This window comes from Martes martes (genome assembly GCF_963455335.1).
Source record: "Martes martes genome assembly, chromosome: 10".
Classification (NCBI taxonomy): Eukaryota; Metazoa; Chordata; class Mammalia; order Carnivora; family Mustelidae; genus Martes; species Martes martes.
In genome coordinates, this window is record NC_137898.1 from 20,007,339 (window position 1) to 20,025,218 (window position 17,880).

The following is a 17,880-nucleotide window of genomic DNA, read 5'->3' on the forward strand; positions in this document are numbered from 1 at the left end:
TCAGGTCATGATCCCAGCGTCCTGGGATCGAGTCCCACATTGGGCTCCTTGCTCAGCAGGGAGCCTGCGTCTCCCTCTGCAAAAAGAATTATTAAAAAAAAGATCTTCAGCTTGGGGCTCCTGGGTGGCTCAGTTGTTAAGCGTCTGCCTTTGGCTCAGGTCATGATCCCAGGGTACTAGAATTGAGCCCTGCATCGGGCTCCCTGCTCAGCGGAAAGCCTGCTTCTCCCTCTCCCACTTTCCCTACTTGTGGTCCCTCTCTCCCTGTCGCTCTCTTGTCAAATAAATAAATAAAATATTAAAAAAAAGATCTTCAGCTCATAAATTAGAAACAAAACCAAAAGCTAACCTAATCCACGCTGCGATACATCACATGCCAGGATGATGGTGACTATGGACCAGGATGGATGGATAGAGATGGGGGCACCTAGGGGAGTTTCAGGGGTGCTGATAATGTTCTATTTCTATTTCCCTCGGACCCTTCCCAGACTCTACTGCTGGCCAGAAGAACTGAGGAACCTGGACGGACAGGATCTGAGTTCTTACAGACACACCTGAGTTTCCACCCAAGCAGGAAGCCACCCGTATTATTGCTTTGTTGGGTCCTACAGAAGCCTCACTATTGGTCAACCACCCAGGGACAAGCTGGGCCTACTAGCCACCCCAGAAACTTGTAGCCTTGAACAAAAGACCAAGGAAATGGGGAAACGAGTGCTTTTCTGACCTTTGCCACAGTAGACCAAGAACATAACAGGATGTTCCTCACCAACACCCCCTCCCCACCACCAATTCTGGTGTGACCATCAGACCTTGGGCCAGGGACCCGTGGCCAGGGGAATGGTCAGACATCTGTGCTCCGATCTCCCGGGACTGAGACCTCAGTCACCCCCAACACTCAGAAAAGCTGCATTCCATTCTCCCCACCCCAAGAGGCAAGGTCCCAGCCTAGATGTTGGACCACCCAGTAAGAAAGAGCAAACCCGAGAAAGAAAAACCAGGAGGAGGGGCTCCAGCCAAGATAATAGGGCTATGGAACTTGTTTAATTTCAACACTGAAATTTCAAGGTTCTTGCTCAGGAGAACGGTAACTACTCTTTGGGCTCAAGGGAGGGAAGTACGGTGTGTGTGTTTGCAGGTCTGCGTGTGACAAGGATGAGAGAGACAAAGGGCGTGAGTGACATGTATGTACCTCTCGGCCACCAGGAAAAGGACCTCGCTGCTGAGCCTTTCTCTGCTCATCTGTCTCTGAGGCCCAGGTGACGTATTTGAGGTGACAGATTCGTGAGGCACTTGCCTCAGCCTGCCCTTAATGACAAGCCTCTGCTAGAGCAGTAGAGCCCCAGGCAGTGACACACCCGAGACTGGGCTTTGGTCACTAACACAGAACCGTGGTCTTCTCTGAGATATTAGCATTTGTTGACCCTCCCTCCCCTCCATTTCTTAATTTAGAAGAATAAAGTGCGAGAAATGAATCCTTCTCGAGGACACTGGAGATTGACTGTTTGCCTTCTGTGTGGTGGGATATACTTTCCAGAGGGGTGGGGCTCAGGCTGGCGGAGGGAGCTCAGGGAGCTGCCATGATGTGCCCCAGACCCCTCGGGCCCCTGAGTTAAGATGGAAACCGTGTGTGTGTGACCTTCGCCCAAATCCTTCTGGTGTCAGGTAACCAAAACGTTCGAGCTAGCTGAAGCGAAAAGCAAACATACATTGAGAGGACACAGGAATATCCTGTGGGACCCCAGGGCCTAACATACTTCTTGCTTTACCAGAACTGAAAGCAGGAATCATTAAAGCCACTGGACATGGGACAGCCATCCTCCCTCTGTTTCTCTTTCTCTGAGAGCCTGTGGTCTCCTGTTTGCTCCTTCTTGCAACTTTCTCCATTTTCTTTCCCCACCCTGAGGTCGTGTTTTCTCAGCCTGCTCTGTGAACAAGGCCAAATATGGCTGCCCCATAACTTCTGGCTACTACTAGGAGAAGATTGCCAGGATCTTTCAGGTCCCGATTCAGAAATGGTGGGTGGCCTAGGACATTGGTCCAGTTAGCAGGGGCAAGGGACGGGAGGCTGTGGTCCAAATGTGGAGTGAGGGTACACCCCCGTGAGCGAGGAAGGTGTGGGAGATGAAGGTTTGGGTGCTGAGTGGACATTAATTATCATTGCCCTTGCTTATGAGGGTATTATGACCAAGTGCCTCCTGGGTCAGGCTCCTAGAAGGTCCTTGAAGATACAGGGTTGGGTTAGACATAATTCTTGCCCTTTGAGAAACTTAGAGTGAAGGAAGCAAGTGTATTAACATTTTTTTCTGTTATGTATAGCTTCATGAGAAGTACAATAATAAAGAGTTTTGTGCAAACTGAGATCATAAGGTCACAGAGGAACATTAATAGTGAATATTTGTTGAACTTTGCTCAGCACCTACAAAGTAGGGTCTGTTGTTGTCACTCTTATGTTAGTCATGATCTCCATTCACCGAGGACACAGGCTTGGAGCGACTGAGCATCCTCCAAGTGACAGCTAGGAAGCCGGGAGCAGGGATTCAAATGCAGGTCTGTCTGAGTGTAAAGCCTAAGGTCTTCCCACTCCAGCAACGGAGATTTTAGAAAATACCAAGAAATTATATGTCATTTATATTTCATTATATATTTTATATAATATATATAATATATATTATATTTCATTTTATTTCAATAAAAAAATAAAGAGAATAGGGGCTCCCAGGTGACTCAGTCAGTTAAGTGACCTACTGACTCTTAGTTTCTGCTCAGGTCCTGATCTTGGGGTTCTGGGATTGAGTCCGATGTTGGATTCTGCACTCAGCTGGGAAGCCTGGTTGACATTCTCTCTCCCTCCCCCTCTGTCCCTCCCCCTGCCCATGTGCTCTCTATCTCTAAAACAAATTTTTTAAAAATCTAAAAAAAAAGTAAAGAGGATAAAACTAAATTAATTAATTAATTTTTAAAAAACTATGAAATAGTATGTATAGGATATATGTATAAAAATGATAGGGGGGCGCCTGGGTGGCTCAGTGGGTTAAAGCCTCTGCCTTCAGCTCAGGTCATGATCCCAGGGTCCTGGGATCGAGCCCCGCATCGGGCTCTCTGCTCAGCGGGGAGCCTGCTTCCTCCTCTGTCTCTGCCTGCCTCTCTGCCTACTTGCGATCTCTGTCTGTCAAATAAATAAATAAAATCTTTAAAAAAAAAAATGATAGGGTGCCTGGGTGCTTCAGTGGGTTAACCCTCTGCCTTTGGCTCAGGTCATGGTCTCAGGTTCCTAGGATCAAGCCCTGCATCCGGCTCTCTGCTCGACAGGGAGCCTGCTTCCTCCTCTCTCTCTGCCTGCCTCTCTGCCTACTTGTGATCTCTCTCTGTGTCAAATAAATAAATAAAAATCTTAAAAAAAAAAAAGAAAAAGGTTACGTGGGTCTCTAAATTTATAAAAACAAGATAATGAATCATAAATACATTTTAAAATGTAATAGGAGTCTGGGGCACCTGGGTGGCGCAGTTGATTCAGTGTCCAACTCTTGGTTTTGGCTCAGGTCCTGATCTCAGGGTCATGAGATCAAGCCCCCTGTAGAGCTCTGTACTCAGTGTGGAGTCTGCCTGGGTTTCTCTCTCTCTCTCCCCCTCTGCCCCTCCCCCCACCTCTGGTGCTCTCTCTCTCTCTCTCTCTCAGATAAATAAATCTTTTTTAAAAAAAGGTAATAAGAGTCAGCACCGGAGAGGGTGACATAACTTTTTTTCAGGCTCAGGTTACTGAGGTTGGGGAGGGGTGGGGCAGAGGGAAAATTGACCCTATACCTTTCTGGACCGTTTGAGTTTTGAAAATATGCATTGTTCAATTTGTGGTTAATTAATACATTTTTTCAAAAGATATCAGGTTAACAAATTAGCTCAAAAAACGCAAAAAGAAATGTCAGACATAATGACCTTGCTTAGGGCCTCCTGCAAAGTTAACATGGCCCCATCCGTGGCGAGGGACTTCTTGTCAAGGGATGAGGACTTTGCCTTCCCCTGCTCCCCACCATTTCACTCCCAGTAGCCCGGTAGCCCTGCCTCCTTTTGCAGAGGGAGGAGAGGGAGGGAGGTGATGAGGCCCTTCGGCCAGCAGTTGGGTAGGGTCCAGGAACAAGATTCTAGTTTCTCTACTGGAGGTTCTTAAATGCAAGCTTTCCTAGGTGTTCAAAATGCAGATTCCCTGCAGAGTCTGACTCAGGAGGTCTGGGGCAGGGCCTGGGAATTTGTATTTTGAACCATACATGGGGCAACTAAGATGCAGGGGCTTCTGCATGGACCACATTCTGGAAGATACTGCTTTAAGCCATGGGTGGGGCATTCTGTGTCCCCAAAGCTCTGAGGCCCCTCTGTCAAGTCGAGGGAGACAAGCAAATCACACCGAGCTGGGGCGAGGCCTACCATTATTGTGTGTCCCAGAGCTTCTTTTAATCCCTATACCACCCTGCCTCCACTACCCTGAGACTCAGGTGGAGACACCCTGGGGCTTTGGGAACACTGGCTGGGGGAGGGAGAGGAAGCCAGCACCCAGGAGAGCCCTCTCTGGAGTGGGGTGTGGCTGGCGAAGATGACCATAGTAATGAGAACTCATAATAACATATGGGGCTTGTTCTATGACAATTCTTCTACTACGAAACAGATGTGAATATACTTAAGATCTTATTCTTATTAAAAAACCAATGAGGTTGGTATTATTATCTTTTCCTTACATAGGAAGAGGTTGGGGCTCAGAAAGATGGAATAATTTGCCCAGGGTCACCCAGGGGCAGAGCCAGGATTTGAACCTGAATCTGGCTGACGCAGAGAAATGAACCAAAGGGCTGACACTGATCCTCACGGGGTCACTCAATGGGTCAATGTGGTTTTCCAAAAGGATCGCCCAATGTGAGTGTAAGAGAGCAGTGGGAGAAGCTTGGTTACAAGGCAGGGAGCACTGCGGGAGCCCAGGCTGTAGGGGCTCCCGTGGTCCCCCAGCAGCTGGGGTTCCAGGCTTTAGTCTATTCATCATGGTAGGGTTCCAGCCCCCGAGGAAGATGTTATACACATGTTGGCGATCATTATTATAATCTGTCTTCTTCAGCTGCCAGGGAGATCCTAGCCCAACCAGTGTGATAGGATCGTTTTCCGGCAGGGAGATCTCATGGGAGGCCTAGATCCCTCAGGGACCTTTAATGGGATTTGGAGTCAGGTAGACCCGGATTCAAATCCCAACTCTGATATCTGCTGTGTGGCCTCGGACAAGTTACTTAACTTCTCTGGGCTGCAGTTTCCTTGTCTACAAAACATACAATACTCTTCCCTCCCTCTCAGGGTGATTGCAAGGATTTTGTCTCCTAAATCCTGTAATATACCCTGCACAGTGCCTGGCATACAGAAGGCTCTCATGAAATAGTGGTTGGGACTGGGGCTACTGGTGTTATCATGATTGGCCCAGACACGTGCTTGTCTCAACCTTGGTGTTTTGGGTCAGATAATTTTTTGTCGTGGGGGGCATCCTGAACACTGTAGGGTGTTTTAACAATCCCTCAGTCGTGACACCCTCATGGCCCCTGTGAGGCAGTACTCCACCCCCGAGCTGAGAGCCGGTGAACACAGGGTAAAGGCATGAGAATGTCTTCAAAGGGAACGATCCTGGAGGTTGATCCAAAACATCTGGGCCAAATGAGGGGCCTGACGTGGTGGGGGGGTGGCAACGGAGGGAAAGGACGTGTGCTCAGGGTGTAGGAACAGAGTCAAGCTGGGAGACCCCAGCTGAGCCGAGAAGGGGAGGGCTCCGCGCTAGAAGGGACCAGAAGCCCCTGGAGAAGGTACAGCCAACAGCAGCATCTGGGTTTTTATTTCTTTGTTTAGTGGAATTTTGTTTTTCCAGTTTTACCAGTAGTACAAGTTCCTCTTAAACGATTCAGGAAAGGACGCTCCAGAAAATAAAGATCTCCTGTCATCCCAGCACCTCCCAGTCTGAAGTCCTCATTTGTTCTCTTCATTCAGCAATGTTTATTGGGCACTCACTGGATGCAGGCCCTGTCTGGGTGCTGGAGGTTCTGGGGGTGTCTTTGTGAGCGGGGGGTGTGGGGGCTGGCTATTGGCCTCTCTTCCTGAGGCCCCTGCCTCGGAGGATCTTTGCAGCATCCTGACCCTGGCTCCTTCTCCTGGATCTTTCTGGAATCTGCCCATTTCCCTCTACCTGGGAGACTTTGCTTGCACTGCCCCAGGCCCTCGTCCTCTTGCCACCAGCCACTCTAGTGTTTTTTACTGTTTCATTGTCCTTTCCTTTTCTTTTTTTTCCTAGTTTTTTTTTTTAAATTGGGATTAAAATATACTTCATATAAATATACCATTTTTTGATTTTTAAGTATACAATTCACAGCCATTGGGTGCATCTACGATGTTGTGTGACCATCACCGTGATCCCTTTCTAGGACTTTAAAAATCATCTCAAACAGAAACTCTGTACCCATGAGCAGTAACTCCCATTCCCCATCACCAGTCCCCGGTTGCCCGTGTTCTATTCTGTCTCTCTCTCTCAATTTGCCTTTTCTAAGAACCTCATTTGAGTGGAATCGTGCCGTATTTATATTTTTGTGTCTGGTTTATTTCACTTAGTGTAATGTTTTCAAGGTTCAGCCACATTGAAGCATATATCAGAATTTTATTCCTGTTCAAGGCTGAGTAATACTCAGCCTCTTACATACACACCACATTTTGTCTATCCATTCATCTGTCCTTGGACTTGTGGTTTGTTTCTACCTTTTGGCTATTGTGAATAATGCTGTTCGGAACATTGGTGTACTCTTCTTTTTAAACAATTTTACTGAGATATAATTTGCCTGCCAAAAAAATGAGGCTGTTTAAGTGTGCAATTCACTGCTTTTTGCTACATTCACAGACCTGCACACCTACTACCACAGTCTAATTTTAAATATATTTTTTTAAAAGATTTATTTATTTATTTATTTGACAGGCAGAGATTACAAGTAGGCAGAGAGGCAGGCAGAGAGAGAGGAGGAAGCAGGCTCCCTGCTGAGCAGAGAGCCCGATGCGGGGCTCGATCCCAGGACCCTGGGATCATGACCTGAGCCGAAGGCAGAGGCTTAACCCACTGAGCCACCCAGGCGCCCCTAATTTTAAATATTTTAATTTATTTATTTGAGAAAGAGAGAGAGAGCGCACAAGCAGGGGGGAGAGGCAGAGGGAGAAGCAGGCTCCCCGCTGAGCAGGGAGCCTGATGTGGGACTCAATCCCAGGACACCAGGATCATGACCTGAGCTGAAGGCAGACACTTAACCTACTGAGCCACCCAGGCACCCCATACCATAGTCTGATTTTAAAACATTTTTCCTGACTGACTCCAAAAAGAAGCCCCCAAACCCATTAGATGTCATTCCCCATGCCCTTACTCCTGACCCTAGCCCTGAGCTGCCACTGATCTCTTTCCTGTTTCAAGAGATTTGCCTGGTCTGGACATTTCATATAAATGGAATCGTACATTATGTGGGCTTTTGTACCTGGCTTCTTGCATTTAGCATCATTTTTCAAAAAAGATTTATTTATTTATTTGAGGGAGGGTGGGGTAGAAGGGGAGGGAGAGAGAGAATCTCAAGCAGACTCACTGAGCTCAGAGCCTGACCCCATGACCCTGAGATCTTGACCTGAGACTAAATCAGGAGTCAGACACCCAACCAACTGAGCCACCCAGGTGCTGCCCATGGAGCATAAAGTTTTTAAGTTTCCTCCATTGCTACTTGTTTTGTAGGTAAAATGTCCTTAGAACCCAGTCCTGCTCACTCGTTTACATATGGTCAGTGCGTGCTTTGAGTTATAAAGGCAGAGTTGTCGCAGACACTATGGACGGAAAAGCCAAAAACAGTTACTATCCAGGAGTGCTGGGGTGGCTCAGTTGGTTAGGGGACTGCCTTCGGCTCAGGCCATGATCCTGGAGTCCTGGGATAGAATCCCACATCGGGGTCCCCGCTCTGTGGGATGTCTGCTTCTCCTTCTGACCCTCCTCTCCCATTCTCTCTTTCTCTCTCAAGTAAACAAAATCTTAAAAAAAAAAAAAAAAAAACAGTTACTATCCAGCCCTTTATAGAAAAAGTTTGAAGACTCCTGATTTAGGTGCTTTGAGTTGTAAGTTGGGTTTTTTCGTCATCATCGTTGTATTGTTGTTTGTTATTTTTTGGCATCTACGCTGAGAAAGGTCCTTAAAGAGAAAGAATAGAAGAAGGATAAATTGATGCCAAGAGCCCAGGTCAACAAAAGCCACCACTCTCGGGCATGAACTGTAGAGGAGAGCAGTCTCCCAACCAGCCAGGCAGAGAAACGCTGTGCAGGCAAGCCCCCATGGCTGGGGAGCCAGGAGGCAGAGCCCCTCAACAGGAGAAGTGCCCTTTTCTACCAGGTGATGATCGCTTGGGGCCCTGAATGATATAGTGAAAGCTACAGGGGAGAGGCTTGTTATGGGAACTGCGTTGGCCTTTCCCGTGGAAAAATAAGTGGAAAAGTCAGTGAAGTTTCTCTTAGGGGCAAAACCTTCTGCAGGCCCCAGATGCTGGAGCCAGAGAGGTGGTTCCGCTCAACTTCCCAGCGAAACTTGGAACATCCTGAGACAGCAAACAATTCCCCAGGACTCTCTTATCTGCTTTCTCGGTTGCTATCCGCTGCCTGCAGGCTGGGGGTCATTTGTATGATACTTACAAAGGGTCACCTTAGTCCTGTTCCCAGGGCTGGGGATTCAGACTGGAGCAGGAGAGGCTCCATTGCTGCCTTCAAGGACCTTACAGTCCAGTGGGGTAGATGCTTTCCTCCCCATGGTGGAAGGGCACAGGGGCTCAGAGATCATGTCACAAGAGCGAATGATTATTAAGTGCTAACTGTGTCCCAGAGACCTGCTCAACTCACGTGATCCTCAAGACCATTTGTGAGATGGATCATTATGTTATTGTTACTTTACAGATGAGGAAACCAATGCACAGAGAGGTTAAGGCACTCAGGTAAGGTCACACAGCGAGGCAGAGCTGGGATTTAATCCAGGCAGTCCGGTTCCAGCATCCAAGTTGGATGGGTAAAGGAGGGCTTCTCTGAGGAAATGATATCGACCAAGGGTTCGCAGTTCTGCATTTCTCACTCTCTGTTGTGTTGACCAAACTATAGTCAGGCTTCTCTCTTGCCTACAGGCCTGTGAACTCTGCTTGTCCCAAGCCTGAGCAAGCACAAAAAAGTAGAACGTGTCTCCCCTTATCAGCTTCTGGAAATGTGCTGACCACTGCCAAGACCCTGCTCCTATCAGACCCTACTGGTCATTTCCCATTGCCTGCCTGGTTTCCCCTCTAGAGATTCTGCTTGCCTCCTCCTTTATCCTATAAAAGAAAACTTTTTTTCTGCTGGATATTGAGATGCTTACATATTTCTGAGACAGACGTGCCCTCTCTTTTGCAATAGTCTCTTTCTAATAAAAGTATCTCCCTATCTATGTCCAGATTTTGTTTTGTTTTGATTTTTAAGATTTTATTTATTTATTTGACAGACAGAGATCACAAGGAGGCAGAGAGGCAGGCAGATAGAGAGAGGGGGGGAAGTAGCCTCCCCGCTGAGTGGGGAGCCTGACATGGGGCTTGATCCCAGGACCCTGCGATTATGACCTGAGCCGAAGGCAGAGGCTTAGCCCACCGAGCCACCCACGTGCCCCCATATTTTGTTTGTACTGGACAACATTGGAGCTGAGATCAGAGCGGGTAGCAGGTGCAGCTCTATGAAGAAAGGAAGAATAGTGCTGCAGGTAGAGGGAACAGCATGTACAAAGGTCCTGAGGTGGGTGGGGGAGCACTGAGCACTTGAGGAACTAAAAGATTAGATGTTAAGAGAAATAAGCCCCAGCTCAAGCAACCAGATTCCCCCTATCTTTCTGCTTATCTGTCCTCAGATGTTGGCTGCTTTCTTCACGGTGGCAAAATGGCTTCAGTGCTCTACACACCTTATGGAACCCTTCCTCTTGCTCCTTTGTAGCAGAGAGGAAAAGTCTTTAGGGAAGCACCCAGCCAAACCTGCCCCCAGGTCTCATTGGTTGGAATTACATACACGCTCTTGCCCAGACTACTCCATTACTGTCATGATTTAGACCAATCACAATTCACCCTTGGGACATGGACTCAGGGAGTGGCTGCCATTTGCATCAACTGTGAACATGATTATGAAACTGAGGAATTTTGGGAGGAAGCTGATGGGACGGAATTGACTCTTGCAATCTCTCAAAATAAACTTGGAAATTGCAAGCAAATGTTCCTTAAAGTAGCAGAAGGCTTTGTTAGTATTATGACGGGTATGTACCCACTGCTATTATCTGTAGTAGCAAAAGCCCCCTAGAGCCCACTAGGTGCGCTCCTGCTTCCCTGTCCTTTGGCAAAGACAGGGTGGGGGGTAGGGGGAGCACGGCGAAACCTCTCACCTGCTCCAAGACCCCTAAACATTTATGATATTCATTGCTGCTGGCAAGTGGTGGAAACAGCCAGAGAGACCCCCTTAGGGAAGCTTGTGTTGGGGGAGATGGGGAAGAACGCTGCTTTAACAGGGACAGGCAAAGGGGCAATGCCGTTTGCTTCGGTTCACAGGGATACCGCCACCTCCGCCCATGGATCCCATGTCCTGTCAACCTCTCACGGGGGTGACAGGCTGCTAAAGAAGTTATACTCTTAAGGAAGAGGTGTGAAAGGTGGCCCGAGGCTGAATCCAATCCAAGCAGGAGCCACAGAGCCCATGTGGCAGCTTATAAATTTAAGCCACTGTTTAAAAATCAGGAGCTTGGGGCGCCTGGGTGGCTCAGTGGGTTAAAGCCTCTGCCTTCGGCTCAGGTCATGATCCTGGGGTCCTGGAATCGAGCCCCGTATCGGGCTCTCTGCTCGGCAGGGAGCCTGCTTCCCCCCCCTCTCTGCCTGCCTCTCTGCCTACTTGTGATCTCTTTCTCTGTCAAATAAATAAATAAAATCTTTAAAAAAAATAAATAAAAATAAAATAAAAAAATAAAAATCAGGAGCTTGCACGTAAAGGTTCAGATTTCCAGCTTCTTTGGCAAAAGTTGACATTCTAGCGATACAAGCCCTCACTCCCCAATGGCAACAAGTGATGGGAACTGAGTTGTGAGTCCCACGTTTACAACTGTCCATCACAGTGCCCCCCTGCCCCCCTCCCCCTGCCTCTGCCAGCCAGCTCCCCATTCTCATTTACATTCCTGGTTTTCCTGGTTGTCCCTGTTGGTGCTTTCATGAAGAGTTCACTCCTGTGATGATGATGAAGAAGAAGAAGAAGAAGAAGAAGAAGAAGAAGAAGAAGGAGGAGGAGGAGGAGGAGGAGGAGGAGGAGGAGGAGGAGGAGGAGGAGGAGGAGGAGGAGGAGGAGGAGGAGGAGGAGAAGTAGTAGTTGTTGTTTTCATCTTCCCTGCAAATGCAGCAGGAGGGAAGGAGCAGAGATCCATGAGCAGATGTGGGCAGCAGAGAGAGAGGCAGTACAGGTTCTGGGCTTCTCTACCTCCTGCCAGGGCAGCTCTCTCCCACCCAGCAGGCTGGAAGGCTGCTCTGGGTGGGCCTCAGAGCTGAATCCACAGGCCCAAGTGGCGGAGGGACAGAGTTGCACCCTTCTTTCTGCTGCGAGCGATCACACCTGCTGAGTGTGTACTAGATGGTGTGCTCAGCGTGCACTGTGCACTGTCTCACCCAGTTATCGTAGTAGCCCCTGGGAGTAGCAACTCTTATCATCCTCACTCCACATATTAGGCCAGCAAGGCTCAGAGACATCAAGTCACTTGCCTAGGGTCACACAGCAAGGAAGTGGACAGGAAGCTGAGACGAGTGAGGTGAACTCACTCTGCTGAGGACACCCAGCCAACAGATGGCAGGGCTGGCGTTCCAGCTCAGGTCCAATAGACTCCAAAGCCTTGAAGTCGAAAGCTGGTGGCCAGAGGTGGCACGCTGGTTTGGTCAGCAGTATTTTTGGAAATAAGGAACTTTTTGCCCTTTGCTGGGGGCTTCCTGGTCCCGTTTGCCACAGGTCCCACCAATACCTGTGATTTGCTCCTGGCCTCTTCCCTCACGCGTGTTACTTTCTTGGCCTCTGGAGAAGATGACAACCTTCGTGTCCTTTCCATGTTCTCCAGCCTCCCAGCAGAGTCCAGCTCAGATGACTTAGAGCTCTTGGTTCTAGGACAGATCTGGAGGTCTCTGTTTGCTTTCGTCGACCCCACCCCACCAGGCATTCCAGGAGTTGAGGACAGAGATCAATGGAATATGTTTAGAGTTCAGGTTCAAGTTCAGGTTCAGCTCCATGACCATGATGCTCCATGCCTCAGTTTCCCCATCTGTGAAATGGGCATGCTAATAGTACTTGCCTCAGATATTAATACATGGGAAGTGTTTAGAAGAGCACCGGGCCTGTGGTGAGTATCCAACAAATGTTAGTAATAATAATAGATATAATAATAATAATAATAGTAATTCTTACTGAAAAACTATTATGATGGTGTTCCATGGAAGGGCAGTAGTCTGGATTCTGCCCCATGTCGCTATGACCTTGGGCAAACCAGTCACAATCTCCCAGCCACAGGCTTGTCTGTGGAATCTAGGGCTGGATTCTCATTTCCATTATAAATTCTCCACTGGAGGCTCCTGCTGTCCCACTGCCATCGGTGCCTCCCCTCCCCCACACCCACACAGCTTTCCTCCCAGCACACGGGCACCTGGTGCTCCAGCTCAGCGGACTCTGCAGGCACCATTTCAGCTAGTTTCAGATCCTAAATTTGGCCCTTTCACGGAAGCCACGGTTTGTGGTGGGGGCAGGGCAAGAGTGAGGCCTGTGTCTGGGGATGCAGCTTCCCCACCTGACTGGTGCTGTGAGAGGCAAGCAGGGTCAGGAGGGCTGAGAGCCACGCTTGACCTTGTCATTGGCTTGGGTACGTCTTCGGACCCTTATGGGCCTCAGTTTTCTTATCTAGCAGCTAAATTTCACGTAGGTTGACTTTTTAAATCATCACGTTATCTCTTCAATTAAAACAGCTTTCTCTTCTTTCGTATGAGGAAAAGCTTGGAGAGGTTAAGTGATTTAGCCCAACCCACACAACTAGTGTTTTATTCCAGTCATCTTTTAACCCCCAGGTCTAATCTCCTTTTATCCTTATTATTTTTTTTTCCTTTTATCTTTAGATGGAAGGTAGAAGCCATGGTTTTAGAGTTGAGAGACAGACTGCCTGGGTTTGAATCCTAGTTCTGTCGAGTATTAGCAACATGACCTCAGACAAATTGCTTAACCTCTCTGTGCCTCAGTTTTTCTCATCTGTGTGATGGGAGATGATAACTAGACCCCACACAGAGTTGTTATGAGGATTAAATAAATTAATATGTGTAAAAACACTTTCGGCAGTGCCTGACACTTAATAAAATTTATTTAAGTATTACTGAATTAATAAGATAGCTCCCCTGCCAATCAGATCTCAAGCATGTAAAAAAAAAAAAAATCACTCTAGATCAGGACCAGGAGACCCGTGTTCCACTTTGGGCTCAGCCACTAATTTGTCCTGAGGGGACCTCCTTTAAACTTTCTGTGCCTTAGTTTCCTTAGCTACAAAATGAGGAGCTTGGACAAGTTCATCAATGAGCAGCATTTTTTAAAAAAACATCAAAACTGTTTTGATCACATCTTCCGTCTATCGGGGGGAATATTTCAGTGTAGAAGATGCTGCCTGGGCTGCTGTCCCAGCACTTGTGGATTCCCCCCGGGGGCCCCATAGCAATGGTCTGGATAATGTATGTGACTTTACCCGACCCAATCATACCAGGAATTGTGGAAGCGGACCCCAAAGGGAGACTGAGTCATATTACGGGTAGCGTTCAGGCAGAAAGGTCATGAATTCCTGCTCAGATAGCTGTTGGGTTCTGGTTCCTGTGGTTTTGTTTTGTTTTGTTTTGAGATTTTATTTATTTATTTGAGAGAGAGACAGAGATAGTGACAGAGAGCACAAGTGAGGAGGAGAGGGAGAGGGCAAAGCAGGCTGAGCAGGGAGCCTGATGTGGGGCTCAATCCCAGGACCCTGGGATCATGACCTGAGTCACCCAGGCACCCCATGGTTCCTATCATTTCTCAGGCTTGGCCTGTCTTGTATTCCTGAAATTCAAATATCACCTCTCCCCCATTTACTGAGGCTACCCTACCAGTTATTTATTGCTACATAATCAATCACCCCATAATTTAGAGTCTTAAAACACCAATTTCTTGTTTCTCTAGATTCTTTGGTTTGACTAGGTGGCCCTTTGGCTGGGTGGCCCTTCGGCTGACCTTAGGGTCACTCGTGTGGCTGTATTCACCTGGTGAGTAGACAGAGCTGTTGGCTGGGGCGCCTTAGTTCTCTTCTGAGACCTTCCATTATGGCAAGCTTAGGCCTCCTGAGGGTGGTCTCCGGATTGCCAGGAGCAAAAACAGAAGTCTAGCCAAAGCCTGGCCTCCAGAGCCCCAGAATATTGCTTTTCCTGTATTCTCTTGGTCAGAGCCAGTCACAAATTCGGCCCTGAGTTGAGGACTCAATGGACCCCAATTCTTTTTTTTAAAAAAATTATTTATTTATTTATTTGACACAGAGAGAGAGAGATCACAAGTAGGCAGAGAGGCAGGCAGAGAGAGGAAACCAGGCTCTCCGCTGAGCAGAGAGCCCAATGTGGGCCTTGATCCCAGGAACCTGGGATCATGACCTGAGCCGAAGGCAGAGGCTTAACCTACTGAGCCACCCAGGCACCCTCAATGGACCCCAACTCTTGATGGGAGATGCAGTGTGTGCATTGAGGGCGGGAGGAATAAAAGGTGCTGGGTGTGCAGACAAAAACCATAACTAGCTGCAGTGGATTTCTTAGTTGCAGACAAAAGAAACGTAAGTAATATAGCTTATGATTTACATATTCCTACCTAGAACACTCTGATTTCATTTCTTACCACCTCTCAGCCACTGGGGCATTGCCTTTCTTTACTCACACCAACCACACTCCCACCCCAGGGCCTTTGCACTTGCTGATCCCTCTGGACCCCAGATCTTCTTTTGACTGCTCCTTTGTTACTTTTAGATCTTTACTTACATCTTACTCAGAAAGGTCTTTTCTGATCCCTGAACTAGTCCCACCCCTGACATTGCCAGTGCCCTAATTAGACCTTATCTTCTTCATGGCACCTACTCTCTATTATTTATTTTTTGCCTTTTTGTTTACTATTGTTCTTTTCTCAGCAAGCTCCAAGAGTGCCAGCCCCATGGTCTGTCTGGATCTCTGACGTATGCCTGGCTCGTGGTAAGTACTCAGTTACTGAAAGAATGAATTTCATGCTTTTCAGACATTATACTATTAATATGCAAAGAGTTGTGATGAGAGGCAGCTTAAATGACATGACAGATGATTCCAGGAGGTGATGCAGGGAGCTCACACCAACGCTGGATAATCTCAATGACTCTTGCCCTTTCCAGTTCTGCTAGTCCATGACTATAAGCAGTATTCAAAGTGCTTTCAAGATCTACAGGTGCGATATAAACACCTAGTTATTATGACTGAGAGTGCACTGGGGAGTTCTGTGAAGGACGGGGCATGGGTGTTCATTATACCTGTGATCGAATGGGGTTCCTCACTGAGCTGCAGGAATAAACACGTGTGTGTCAGCTTTATTCCCTACACCTCATAGGTTACCAAGGGGCTGTTGTCAACAGACAGCCGTAAGAAGGGCTGGGTGGTGGTAATGCATATCCCCAGTGGTCTTGGACTCTCCTCCCATGGGAAGTGGGGACCCTGTCTCCTACCCTTGGATCTGAGTGGGCTTGTAATTGTTTTAACCAATAGAGAAAGGCGGAAGTGCCATGACATGACTTCCAAGGCTGGATCAGAAAAAGCTGGCTAACATGTTACCTACTCTTCTTGGGCCATGAGCTCTGGTGGAAGCCAGTAACCAGTAAGGGGTCACACCACCCTGAGACCACCACGCTGGAGAGGCCATGCATAGATCAATAGTAAGTGGGACAGGTTGTTTCTTCAGTGCTTTCCGCTTCCCAGAAACTTCCAGAGTACTAATGTCCCACATTCTACTTGACATTCCCTACTGGTTGGATGTCTTGTTCCCACCAACCATCTGACCTCTTGGACTTAACATGCCCCCAAACAAACTTCTGGTCCCAAGCCCACCTCTAACCCTTAGTCTTCCCTGTCTAATAAATGGCACCTGCTTTCCCAGTTCTGTAAGCCAGGGACTGGGCATTGTTCTTGAATTGTCCCTTTATTCGAGAATTCTCCCTTGAATTTCTCAACTCCACATCCAATCCCTCCGAAAGGTCTATTGGCTTTACCTCCAAAACGCATCTCAAACTTGTCCTCTCCCCTTCCCTAGGGCCACCACCCTGGCCTAGGCCAGCATCATTTCTTCCCTGGCCACCACTGCAGCCTCCCGACTGGTCACCCTGAGTCCTTGACTGTGCCTTTGCAGCTCTTGCCTTTTGTGCCCATCCAGTCTCTTCATAACAGCCAGAGGGATTTGTTATTTTAAGTTTTATTTATTTGTTTGTTTGTTTAGTATTTTATTGCTTTTTAAATTTTAATTCCAGTGTAGTTAGCATACAGTGTTATATTAGTTTCAGGTGTACAATATGCTGTTTCAACAATTCTGTATATTGCTTCGCACTCATCACGGTATGCAGACTCTCTAACCCCCTCTACCTGTTTCTCCCATTCCCCCACCTGGGATTGCCTTAAAATGTAAATCAAGTCATGGCGCCCCCAGTGGCTGCCCATGGTACTGAGAATAAATCTAACCTCACGTGGTCAGTATCCTGCTCTCTGGCCAGAGCTTGGCCTCTGACTCTTCTCTTTCTACTCCTCCCCTGGCTAAGTGGAACCAAAAGGAACTCGTGCTTCTCAGTAATGTCAGGACGTTGCTAAATCTGCTTCTACCTCTTTTCCCATGTCTGGGATTTTGACTTCCTTTCCCTGTGAGGAGAAACCCAGTGAGAATGATTAGTTGGGTTTCCTAGCTCTGTTCCTGCTACCCTGTCCTTCACTCTGGTCTTTGACCACGCCCAGCTCTTTGCCCTCCTCAGGGCCTTTGCACGGACTGTAAGCTCTGCCTGAACACCATTTCTCTAGCCCTTCGTATGGCTGGCTCCCTCCTATCATTTGGGTCTGAGTTGTGCTCGCAGGGGCACCTGGATGGCCCTGTCGGTTACAGTGGCTGAGTCTTGGTTTCTGCTCAGGTCATGATCTCAGGGACTCATGAGATCTAGCTCAGCATCAGGCTTCTTGCTCAGCGTGGAGTCTGCTTAAAACTCTCTCTCCCTCTCCCTCTGCCCCTCCCCACTGCTCTCACTCTCTCTCAAATAAATAAATAAATAAATAAATCTTAAAAAAAAGAAAAAGAAAAAAAGAGTTGTGTTCACTGAGAGGCCTTCTCTGATTATTCCATCTAGAAGACTTTCCTCTCTGATAGTCTCCATTTTTGGCTCTTTGTCTTCTCCATTGTTCTTACCGCACTGCATGGATCTGATTGTTTATAATGTCTTAGTTGCTGCTTGTCTCCCTGCTTGTCTAATCATGCATGGGGCATGATTAGCACTCAGTAAAGAGGTGGTCCTTGGTTGAGGTTGATAATAGGGTTAAAAAAAAGAAACCGATATCCCTGCCAACTTTCCCCGGGGTGGCAGGGAAGCCTCGGGAGGCATGCCTTTAGTTCTGCCCAGTTCAGGGGAAAGCCGAAAGGGCTCAGGATCTCTGGGGTCTCTTCCAAACACATAACTAAGATTTTTTTTTAAAGATTGTATTTATTTTTCAGAGAGAGAGAGAGAGAGCACAAGAGGGGGAGCAGCAGGCAGAG